Raw genomic sequence first — 12,656 nt, forward strand, 5'->3', positions numbered from 1 at the left:
CCAAGCCTAACAACACCCCTAATCAGCCGCGATCCCAAATAATACAAACCCCAATACGAAACACAACATATAAACCCATGTCACACCCTGGCCTACCCAAACATATAACAAAAACACAAAATACAATGACCAAGGCGTGACAATATGCTTGTCAATAGAAGTGTAAAGATGAATCACTTTGTTCGCTACCATTCAGTGCAAATGTCAAAACCACTCTTGTGGTTCATGATTCATCCCTCATATCTTGTTGATTTATGTGCTTTTCTTTTTTAATAGATTCCATTGGAAAGTAATACTCTACCAAATGAATGTCAAGAGATAAGTGGACATAGCTTTTGAAAACAATATTTATTCCATGAGTATTTATGGAATACAGCCTAGCATTGCACTTTGTTTCCTCCTCGCTTCCCCCGTTATACTTTATATTTGATGGAGGCTCTCAAATCGTGCATGTACACATACCGCGTGGGTAAAGAATTCTGCCATGAACTTTAGAAAAATAAGTCTCATTATGTTTTAACAAAAGGGTGCATCAATGTACACCGTTGTGCCCCTGCATTGAATATGCTCTACACAATAGATCTGAAATAGTTAATTTAATGATTGCAGTACTATCAGTCAGTCTGTGGAAGTCTTTGTGTTGTTCAATGTCATTTTTCCCAAGATCATTGTGTAGAAAGAAAGCTGGAAGATGATGATTAAAATGAAGATGAAAGTCTCACAGCACTAAATGAATATCCAATATGACAATAGAGATGAAATGGTCCAATTTCAAGGATGACAATGTCCAGAACCCAGAGACAGACCCAGAGTCAAGATATCTTGTACAGATGTAGGATCTTATTTGTTTACCCTGTTGAAGGAGAACTTTCATGCAATGCTAGAAATGTAACATTTCTAGTGCATCTTAGGTTTGAAAAGGCTTCTGAAATTTGTAATTTCCACTTCGACATTTCAGACATGATTTTCCCTTACAAAAAAAATGGATCAACCCCTAGAAAAATATCCATTAATTGTAATCCACATAATAATTCATATTTCCTGTTGCTGCAGGATTATTTTCCTGCAGTAGCAAACTGGCTCAAATTAAAATCCTACATATTTAATGTGCGTGTTCTGTCTTGGATGAGACCAGCCAGTGTGACTAGATAAAAAAAAAGTTTTGTTCCCTTGTTGGCAAATGTTATTACGTCAATGGAGATGTATCCGGAAAAAAATCTATTGTCATGACTCAGTTGGGCAATCTCTCTTCCTGGAATTGTACTGCAATTATCGTCACCAAATTAGAATGCATTCATCCAAGATCATCTTTTATAAATGCACTCGACCCAGATCAGTGACATTTCAAATGGGAATAAACCTCTAAATTAGAATTATCTGCGGAATATACAATATTGAGCAACAACAACAAAAAGCAAAAGGGCAAAACAAGCCTCTCAGGTGAACACTTGAGATGCACCTGAGTCCATTGTCGGTGGGGCAGGTTGTTCAGTGTAGAGGAGTGGGCTGGGTGTCGTGTGAGCCGGCCGCCATTGGTTTATGGATATCTGTCGGCATCTGGATCTGATTTCCTTTCGCCATGTCACAGGCAGAAAGGCTTAAACCGTGAGTCATGGTCCTGGGGCAGGCAGACTCTTTATGGCTGGCTGGTGTAGGCTACATTGTAATTAGACTATTGTTGTGGCCACTGTCCATGCCCCGGACCATGCAGAGCAGAGTGGAGTATGGCTGGGATGATACAGCCATGTTGTTTTCCCACACTTAGTCCCAGACCCGAACCTCCTCAGGTCTGGTCTGGGTCTGGCATGGCAGGCATCTGGGCCCTGGGGTCATCACTCGCACTGATAATGGCCAGATAATGGCCAGATGGTGTGTGGAGCTGTCGAGCTGTGCATCCTCTGTTTGTTAGTTAGTCATAGGCCCTACCTCATTTGAACCCTCAGACATTGGCCTAATTTTATAAGGAGCACAGAGACCGACCTCAGGCTGGAACGCCCTGCCTTGACTGGCTGTACAGTAGAGACCGTTCGTCATAACGATCTGTTCATTAAAGTAAATGGCAAGATTGTGATTCTCAACATGACATTATAGCTCCATTGATCAACTATCATAGCTTCAGAGAGTCTATGGGCCATATTTGTTTAAGTGTGTTGGTTAGTAGTATCACCTGTTGGTTAAAATGATTAATCACTTGGTCCTTTGACAAGTGTCTTTTTCCCATTGTTTAACCAGCTGAATTGCATAGACTGGTCTCTGCAGCTGAACATCTCAACCTCAACCTAGCAACGTAAACAAACCAATGTTGTGTACATTAAAGGTATACGACATTTGACCTAAAAACTGTCTATTGCAAATCCTCTCTCGCCTGCTTTCTTTCCTTTGTGATTCTGATGACTTTGGTTAAGCTGGCACAAAGCCCAGTGTTGAAGGAGAACCATCTGGAGAGCCAGGCCATTCCGACTGTCTCTCTCCACTAATGTCCCTTGCTTTGGACATTACCCAATAACGCCTAGCTTCCCATCTTTGTGATGAATTGTGAACACATTGATTGAAAGAGTGTAAGCAGGGCTTTAGGTTTACAGCTAATTTGCAGTAGCCTCTGTTGACTTCGGAAAATGGCGAAAAAAGAACCAACTTGCACATAGAAAGCAAACGCTAAACATTTTAACAGAATGTTCTTGTTATTTTTCAAATAAATGAGACGATACGTTCAGTCACGATTACAAGGAATCCATACTCTTAGAATGTAAAAATTCTGTAGATACAGAGCCTTCAGAAAGTATTCACACCCCTTGATTTCTTCCACATTTTGTTGTGTTACAGCCTGAATTTAAAATGTATTACATTGAGATTTTGTTTCACTGGACTACACACAATACCCCATAATGTCAAAGTGGAATTTTGTTTTTAGAAATGTTTACAAATGAATTCAATAATATGAAAAGCTAAATTGTTATAAGTTAATAAGTATTCAGCCCCTTTCTTATGGAAAGCATAAATAGGTTTAGGAGTAAAAATGTGCTTAACAATTCACTTAATAAGTTGCATGGACTTACTTTGTTTGAAATAATAGTGTTTAACATACTTTTTGTATGACTAGAGATACAATCTTCGGCAAAATCATTCGCAAGGAGATTCCTGCAAAAATATTATTTGAATATGTACCCCACACATACAATTATCTGTAAGGTCCCTTAGTCGAGCAATGAATTTCAAACACAGACTCAACCACAATGTCCAGGGAGGTTGTCCAATGTTTTGCAAGGTCACCTATTGGTAGATAGGTAAAAAATAAATAAAAGAGCAGACATTGAATATCCTTTTGAGCGTGATGAAGTTATTAATTACACTTTTGATGGTGTATCAACACACCCAGTTACAAAGATACAGGCGTCCTTCCTAACTCAGTTGCCGGAGAGGAAGGAAACCACTCAGGGAATTCACCATGAGGCCAACGGTGACCTTAAAACAGTTACAGTTTAATGGCTGTAATAGGAGAAAACTGGGGAGTGAAAAGAAGGAAGCCTGTACAGAATAAAACTATTTAAAAAGAAGTGTCCTATTTGCAAGAAGGCACTAAATGTCACGCCTTGGTCATTGTATCTTGTGTTTTTGTTATATGTTTGGGTAGGCCAGGGTGTGACATGGGTTTATATGTTGTATTTCGTATTGGGGTTTGTATTTATTGGGAGTGTGTATTAGTAGGGGTGTGTCTAGTTAGGCTTGGCTGCCTGAAGCGATTCCTAATTGGAGTCAGCTGATTCTCGTTGTCTCGGATTGGGAACGGTATTTAGGCAGCCTGAGTGCGCGTTGTATTTCGTGGGTGATTGTACCTGTCTTAGTGTTAGTCACCAGATAGGCTGTATTTGTTTCACTCGTTTGTTGTTTTTGTATTTTCAGTTATTTCATGTACCGCTATTTTCTTCATTAAAAGTCATGAGTAACCTACACGCTGCATTTCGGTCTGACTCTCTTCAAACAGCAGACGAAGTTCATTACAGAATCACCCACCACGATTCACAGACCGAGCAGCGTGTGAACTGGCAGGATCTGAAGGTGGACGTTATGGACAACAGAAGCAAGGATTATACGATGTGGGAAGAAATCGACAGGTGGGCGGCCGACCCAGAGCGAGTGCAGGAGCCCGCCTGGGATTCCCTACAACAATGCGAAGAGGGCTATACACGGATGGAATCGAAAAGGAAAGCACGGCTATACAGAGCGAACACCGTAGGTAACGGGGAAAGCGCAGAGAGAGAGTGACAGAGTCAGGAGTCAGACCTGAGCCTACTCTCCCTGTTAATTGTGAGGAGCAGCAATATGAGGACTTCTGGTCTTGGGAGATGATATTAGATGGAAAAGGACCCTGGGCGCAGCCGGGAGAATATCGCCGTCCCAAGGAGGAAATAGAAGTAGCTAAAGCGGAGAGGCGCGAGTATGAGGAGGCAGCACTGCGACGCAGTTGGTAACCGGAAAGTCACCTCAAAAAATGTATTGGGGGGAGGCTAAAAGGGAGAATAGTTATGCCAGGTAGGAAACCTGTGCATACTCCCTGTGCTCACCGTTGGGCTAGAGAGACCGGGCAGGCACCGTGTTATGCTATGGAGCGCACGGTGTTTCCAGTGCGGGTGCAGAGCCAGCTGCGACTCATACCAGCCCTTCCTATTGGCCGGGCTAGAGTGGGCATCGAGCCAGGTAAGCTTGGGCAGGCTCGGTGCTCAAGAGCTCCAGTGCGCCTGCACGGTCCGGTCTATCCAGAGCCACCTCTACACACCAGTCCTCCGGTAGCAGCTCCCCGCACCAGGCTTCCTGTGCGTGTCCTCTCGCCAGTACCACCAGTTCCAGCACCACGCACCAGGCCTCCAGTGCGCCTCGCCTGTTTAGCGCAGCCAGAGCCTTTCTCCTCTCCTGCGCTGCCGGAGTCTCCTGTCTGTCCAGCGCCACCAGTGCTCCCAGTCGGCCCAGCGCGTCCAGCGCGCCTCGCCTGTTTAGCGCAGCCAGAGCTTTTCTCCTCTCCTGCGCTGTTGGAGTCTCCCGCCTGTTCAGCGCAGCCAGAGCCTTTCTCCTCTCCTGCGCTGCCGGAGTCTCCTGTCTGCCCAGCGCCGCCAGTCGGCCCAGCGTCACCAGTCTGCCAGGATCCGCCAGAAGTGCCAGTCTGCCAAGATCTTCTAGATCGGCCAGACAACCTTAATCATCCAGGTCCACCAGCCAGCCAGGATTTACCGGAGCCTACTACCTGCCTGAGCTTCCTCTCAGTACTGAGCTTCCTCTCAGTACTAGGCTTCCTCTCTGTACTGGGCTCCCTCTCAGTACCGGGCTTCCCCTCAGTACCGGGCTGCTTCGGTCCCGGGCTGCCCCTCTGTCCTGAGATGCCCCTCTGTCCTGAGCTGCTCTGCTGTCCTGAGCTGCTCTGCTGTCCTGAGCTGCCCCTCTGTCCCGAGCTGCCCCTCTGTCCCGAGCTGCCCCTCTGTCCCGAGCTGCCCCTCTGTCCCGAGCTGCCCCTCTGTCCCGAGCTGCCCCTCAGTTATGTGGGGATCAGGGTGAGGACTATTAGGCCATGGTCGGTGGAGAAGGTGGATTATCCTAGGACGCGAAGGGGAGGAACTAGGACATTGATGGAGTGGGGTCCACGTCCCGAGCCAGAACCGCCACCATGGACAGACGCCCACCCGGACCCTCCCTATGCTCTTGAGGTGCGTCCCAGAGTCCGCACCTTAGGGGGGGGGGGTTCTGTCACGCCTTGGTCATTGTATCTTGTGTTTTTGTTATATGTTTGGGTAGGCCAGGGTGTGACATGGGTTTATATGTTGTATTTCGTATTGAGGTTTGTATTTATTGGGAGTGTGTATTAGTAGGGGTGTGTCTAGTTAGGCTTGGCTGCCTGAAGCGATTCCTAATTGGAGTCAGCTGATTCTCGTTGTCTCGGATTGGGAACCGTATTTAGGCAGCCTGAGTGCGCGTTGTATTTCGTGGGTGATTGTACCTGTCTTAGTGTTAGTCACCAGATAGGCTGTATTTGTTTCACTCGTTTGTTGTTTTTGTATTTTCAGTTATTTCATGTAACGCTATTTTCTTCATTAAAAGTCATGAGTAACCTACACGCTGCATTTCGGTCTGACTCTCTTCAAACAGCAGACGAAGTTCATTACACTAAAGTAAAACTGCAAAAAATGTGCCAAAGAAATGAACTTTCTGTTCTGAATAAAAATAGTTATGTTTGGGGCAAATCCAACACATCACGTCACTGAGTACCACTCTTCATATTTTCAAGCATGGTGGTGGCTGCATCATGTAATACTAGGGAGTTTTTTTTAGGATAAAGATAAATGGAATAGAGCTAAGCACAGGCAAAATCCTAGAGGAAAACCTGGTTCTGTGTGCTTTTCAACAGACACTGGGATACAAATTCAACTTTCAGCAGGATAATAACCTAAACACAAAATAATATTGTACAATCCAGGTGGGCAAAGCTCTTAGGTATTTACCTCAAAAGACTCTTAGCTGTAACTGCTGCCAAAGGTGATTCTAACATGTATTGACTTGAATAGTCGAATAGTTATATCATCAATATATATTAGTGTTTTATTTTTCATAAATTCTAACATTTGTAAAATATTTTTCTTACATTTTGACATTACAGAGTATTTTGTGTAGATCGTTTACAAAAAAATAGAATTAAATGCATTTTAATCACACAACAAGATATGGAAAAAGTCCAGGGGTGTAAATACTTTCTGAAGGCACTGTGTATTATATGTGAAAATAATGGAATATTGTGGTCTTGTACAGTTTGATGTTATTTCTACATTGTCTACATAGAATAGACCATTTATTGAAAGCCTTTAAGTGGTGTAGTATGGAACCAGCAGATTCCATTGAAGTAAATGTATCCGATACAGTAGTAGCCTAAGTAATTATCTTACGAATAAGAAATATACATGTATTTTTGGTTCCAACAAAATTTGAATGAAAATAAAGCTTGTTTTAAAGACCCAAAAACAGTATTTATCATTCATAGTCTGATACCCTCACAGGATACTGGAGGTTCTCCCAAAAACCTGAGATGAATTAAAATGTGATTTTTGTCGGACCACCATGCTCATCTGACAGCTCCAGTTTATTGTTCCAGGATCCTCGCTGAACCGTGCCTCCAGTACTACAGTTAATTATCTCTCTGATTCTCAGCCCCAAACCGTTCCCCAGATTGAATGTGGGTTTCTGTCCTCCACTCTCCTCTCACTCATTTCCCCCCATGATTCATTGTGTGGTTTGGAACCGGGATCAAGCGGCGACTGACTGAGACTTTCAGAATAGACATGAATTAGAGACTGTATGGCTTTGAGGTGCTTAAAGATGACAAATTTAGATGTGTATCTCAGGGACATGTCTAATGACCTGAGATGGCCTCTCTGATCTGAGGCTTGTCCACCCTTTCCTTTATAGTGTACTATTATTTTTACTAGGGTCCATAGGGCTCTGGTTAAAAGTAAGGCACTAAATAGGAAATCTATAGGTGCCATTTGGGACATACAGAGCGGCACTTTGAAGGGCTATAACCAGAACTGCATAAACTATATACTGGGATACTTGCTACTATATGGATTATCTTGCAGCAATCACTGTAAAATCATCTTTATATTAGCGTATTTTCCACTGATGAATTGTTATTGGTTTGAAGCATCGTTTCTCAGGCAACGAAAGCTTATTGCCAATAAAGCTTCTGAACAGTGACATCTCTGACCTACTGTGTGGCAGATAGGTTAGGTGAACTAGGCTCACTGGGATAGGTTATACTTCCTAATGTGACAGTGGAGGAGTAGAGGGTGGAATAACATAATACCTGGTTTTCATTAGCACTACCTGGCTCAATGTAAAGCGAACCATGCCATGTTTCCTGTCTGAGTGGCTTAGGAGCCAGCTGTCGGGGACCTGTCCATTCACAAAAATACTTATTTGTCTTCAGAATGTTCAAATTTGTATGGTGATCATTTGGGTGATCATGAGAGTTCCAATCCCGCATAGGCAGTTCATTGTTTCATCTTTATTGTCAATGCATAATGAGAGTGACAAAGTTCCTTGGGGTAACGTTAGCCAGAGTGCACTACTCTTCCTCAAGTCAGCCCTCATTACAGGGACATACAGGAGATCAGCCCCAGACACACAGCCAAATGATATTCGTGGTGCCTACCTGCACACCCTTGATGTTGGAATATTCCCACTGGGAATAGACATCAATTCAATGTCTATTCCACGTTGGTTCAACATAGTTTTGTTGAAATGGCGTGGAAACAACATTGATTCAACCAGTGTGTGCCCAGTGGGTTGGACCTGACAAGAACAATGTAACCATTGGAGTTGCATGTACGATATGTGTTTTGGTTTCTACTCAATCTATAAAATAACTGGGTAGAATTGAATACGTTGACATCATATCTACTATAGCTCTCATGATAATAATTCAATTCAATATTAAAACCATAAAAACCTGGCATGTAAATGATAAATTACATTTGACGTTGACTCCTGTTGCAGGTTGGTATCAAACCCTACAGTGCACCAGGTTATAGCCGTGGCCACATAATGATTCTGGCTGGGTCTACACAGGCAGACCGATTCTGACCTTTTGCCGATAAGTGTTCTATTGGCTACTCAGATCATATCAGAATTAGACTGCCTGTGTAAATGCAGCCTCTGTGTCTAAGATCTTGTGACACAAAGGTGGAACTTACTTACTTGGGAGTGCTAAGTCCTCGACCCAGCCTAGCTCTGCTAGGACTCTATAATGGTTCCCAGAATCATTCAGGTGCAGCACATCACAGTGCAACTAAGCAGTGGAAAATGTATAGTCAGACCTCTTTGGCGCAGAAAACACTGCCCCTATGGAACACGTGATGTATAGCTGTAGTTAAGTGGGTACCCAGGCTTGATGATTCACAAGCATGTGATCCTTAAAATGGGAAAATATCACAAAGGACCATATTGTCCTCTATTTGTAGGGTTAATATTTTTAAATATCAAAATTCCTTGTGGAATATCAAAGCCAACAGGAATAAAATGTTCTCATGCTTTACTGCTTATACATATATCCAAATGTTGTATTCAACTTAAATTTATTACATCTGTTAAATGGGTTTTTACAAAGGTCTAGAAAATGTATCTTGATTTATATAACAGAAGTGTCATAATTTTGGCACACAATATTGTCAGTAAAACTAAAGACAAAAATGAATAGGAGCGACAGTTAGTGACCCCAAATCACATTTATCAACCATTATCCACACCCTTAATCACTTCATTACATTTCTCTACATCCTTAATTCCTTGAGGTCTGTGAAATGGAAAAGAAGCGAATGATGCCAGCTTCTTACTGGAATAGCCACAGCCATCATGTGAGAAACTTAGTTCAGGAAGGCATTGTTTCAATGTCTTGTGGGTCAGGTGCTCTATTGCTCCACAGGATGTTAAAGAGCCACAGGATGTTAAAGAAAAGACCTGTTGGTGTTATCCAAGTAAAAAAACTATCCGTCAAAATCAAAACTACAATTCATTGTTTTATATGAAGGCACCTTGTGACCTTATGACCAAGCATGGTTAGTGGGTGATGTAATGACTCGATAGCTGCATCTTGACAGGGACATCCAAAGAGCAATTTAGCATATTCTTGCAAGATTTTCTTTCCTCAAACTGTGGTTCGCCATTAAAACTGAGTGTGTGACAGGGCGGGACGCTCATGTTAGGTTTTGTGTTGTTTGCTTAATTTTTCTCTCTTTGTATATTCAGATGGAAATCATAATGTGATTCAAGCCTGATATGTGTCCATACACATTGCAATGAGATATGTATTGAGTCCAGGTAATAACTGCAATTGCTATAGCAAAGAAGCTCTACATGAAACAGCTCAGTACCTGTAGGTCTAACTGTTGGCAGCATTACAGATTGAAATTGTCAATGCAGGCAACATCAATATGCCATTTCTATTGCAATCCTTACATATAGTGGCAGGTATTCATACATAATGGACTTGATCAGAAATGGCATGCCTACAATCAGGTGTCTGATTATTCAGGAACCTGTTTTGCATTTGCATTACACACATGCAGTGTGTGGTGTAGTATTACTTCCTGGCTTTCCATTAAATACACTCAGAATACAATATTGAATGATACGGTAGCTTAGTCCACGGAAAGGCCATTAACGTTCTTCAACATGGAGTGGGGAAGCTTGGGTGTGTGACTGAGCAAGAGGAGCCTGTTGTAGTGCATCAGTCTGTTAAAGAGAGAGAACTGGTTGTGTGACTGGACTGGGGCTACGTTGGAGGGGTGTAACCCACGGTGACTCAATGATCAGCTATGTTCCTGTTCAAGATGAATGACTCACAGCACAGGGCTGAGGGCTGCTGGGAACTTAGTTCAGTGCCAATGGATATGCTTCTACCCTCCTCTATTACCACCACTGCCCTTCCACCATCATTCAAGTGACCCAACGCGAAAACACTAATAAAAATGAATTTGGAACATGGAGGTTAAGTTGCCGTTGGCGTATTATGAAACATTCTGGAAAGAGACAGCTCTATTCCAACTGAGAGAGAGAGAGAGAGAGAAACCTTTGTCCTGCTCCAGCTCCACTGTGGGTAGTAAAATAAAGGTCTATTTGAAGCAGAATGCACTGTCAATATGCAGCTGGTAATGAGGCACTTGAGTGTGCCACAATGCTACCTTGAGTCACACAGGAAAGATGAAAACAAAGAGTAATGGTGTGACCACCAATGCTATTCCACTGGGCTTGTTTGGCCAATGAATGAAGAGTGATGCAGAGAGAGAGATAGATCATCTAGTGATTCTGAAACCAGAGCTGGCTGATATCATGCAATTGCCCATATACTGTGTTTCCAGGCTGCTCCTGGTCATCAGTATGTGTGCAGTGAGATGCAAAGAAACGGGAAGGAAAGTTTTGGGCCACAATGTTTTGAAGGAGAAACTGCACTGCCTTCATGTCTTTCCAACAGAAAATACATATATGAAACTAGTATAGTGTCATACGCATGAGAAGCGCAGTGCGATTCAAGTCATTAAATGTAACCTGCTTTGGCACCATAAAATGTTAAAACTGCACTCTTTAACAATAATCCTGAATAAGTGCGTTGACTGAATGAACAGGCTTTGCATTCACATTAAAGTGGCGTGTCTGTCTCTGTTCAGCAATTAAGTTGTCTTCCTCCCACATACTGGGTGCTCAATGTAATCCACACTCAGAAATGATGATGAATGACTCCACTGAATGGAGATTTGCAACAGGCTCTAATCTTATTTCATTTCCATCTTCGTATTAAAGAAAATAATAATTTCCAACCAACTGGAATGAATCAACCCCCACGTTATTGCACTGAGTAAAAGTACCGGTTTATATTGTTCTTTTCTGTTCCCTTTTTAAACCTTTGAAATATTTTTTTTTATTAAACATTTAGCTCGACATTGAATTACTGCGAATCAATGCGGATAGAGCAGCTTGCTATGGAACGGGCAAGACATAATTGTTAACATGCACCATGAACAGACAAGTGTAGGGCGTGAGATGCAACTGAAATTTTGCGGAGGGGAGAGAGCAAGAGAGGGTGGAGGTGGAGCCCTGGCCTTGAAGGGCTGGGGATCTTGTTATGACATGCATTATCTGAATTAGGCCCACAGAAGAGTGGCTTCTATGGAGGACCTTTGAATGTTTTTGAACGTCAGTTGGCTTAACATTGGATCAGAGTTAGCTAGCTACATAACAAGCTTGTGTGTGCAGAAAGTTAAAAACACCAAAGTTAAAAACACATCTCACTTTTTTGTAGTTAATAAATCTAATGTGAAACGTGAGGGGGGGGGGGGCAGGTCGATGCAAACACATGGGCAGAAATGGACTTTCTTGGCTGTACACACCAACACAGGCCAGGAAATGGACTTTCTTGGCTGTACACACCAACACAGGCCAGGAAATGGACTTGTTTGGCTGTACACACCAACACAGGCCAGGAAATGGACTTGTTTGGCTGTACACACCAACACAGGCCAGGAAATGGACTTGTTTGGCTGTACACACCAACACAGGCCAGGAAATGGACTTGTTTGGCTGTACACACCAACACAGGCCAGGAAATGGACTTGTTTGGCTGTACACACCAACACAGGCCAGGAAATGGACTTGTTTGGCTGTACATTTGGTGTTTTTAATGGTAGTTTATCCATTCTACGGATTTCAGACGCCATCAGGTTGTCTTTTCTTTGTCCACTACTGTTACATTTCACAATGAACTTTCACCTACTAAGTAAATTAACTCACTCTGCACTGTTTTTGACAGACTGTAAATGAACAACAGAATACAGCAGTGCACTTTAAGGTACACATTTAACTGGTTCCGTTCATTCACATTAGCAGGAATTGTTTTGACAGGTAAAGCCATTTTTAGCTTGGCTCAGTCAGTCTGAACTGATGTGTTATTTCCATGAAACGACGGGCTGCATTGGAACATGGCAGTAGCGTGTTTTATTACATTATGTTCTGTGTAATGACTTCATAACACGGTATGGCAATGGGTCATCACAACCTGTCTGTGTGTCAATCTGCTGGGAGAATAATTATGTAGATGTGTGGAAAGCATGCCTACTCAATATTAGATT

This window comes from Oncorhynchus gorbuscha, linkage group LG22 (assembly GCF_021184085.1).
Source record: "Oncorhynchus gorbuscha isolate QuinsamMale2020 ecotype Even-year linkage group LG22, OgorEven_v1.0, whole genome shotgun sequence".
NCBI classification, from domain to species: Eukaryota; Metazoa; Chordata; class Actinopteri; order Salmoniformes; family Salmonidae; genus Oncorhynchus; species Oncorhynchus gorbuscha.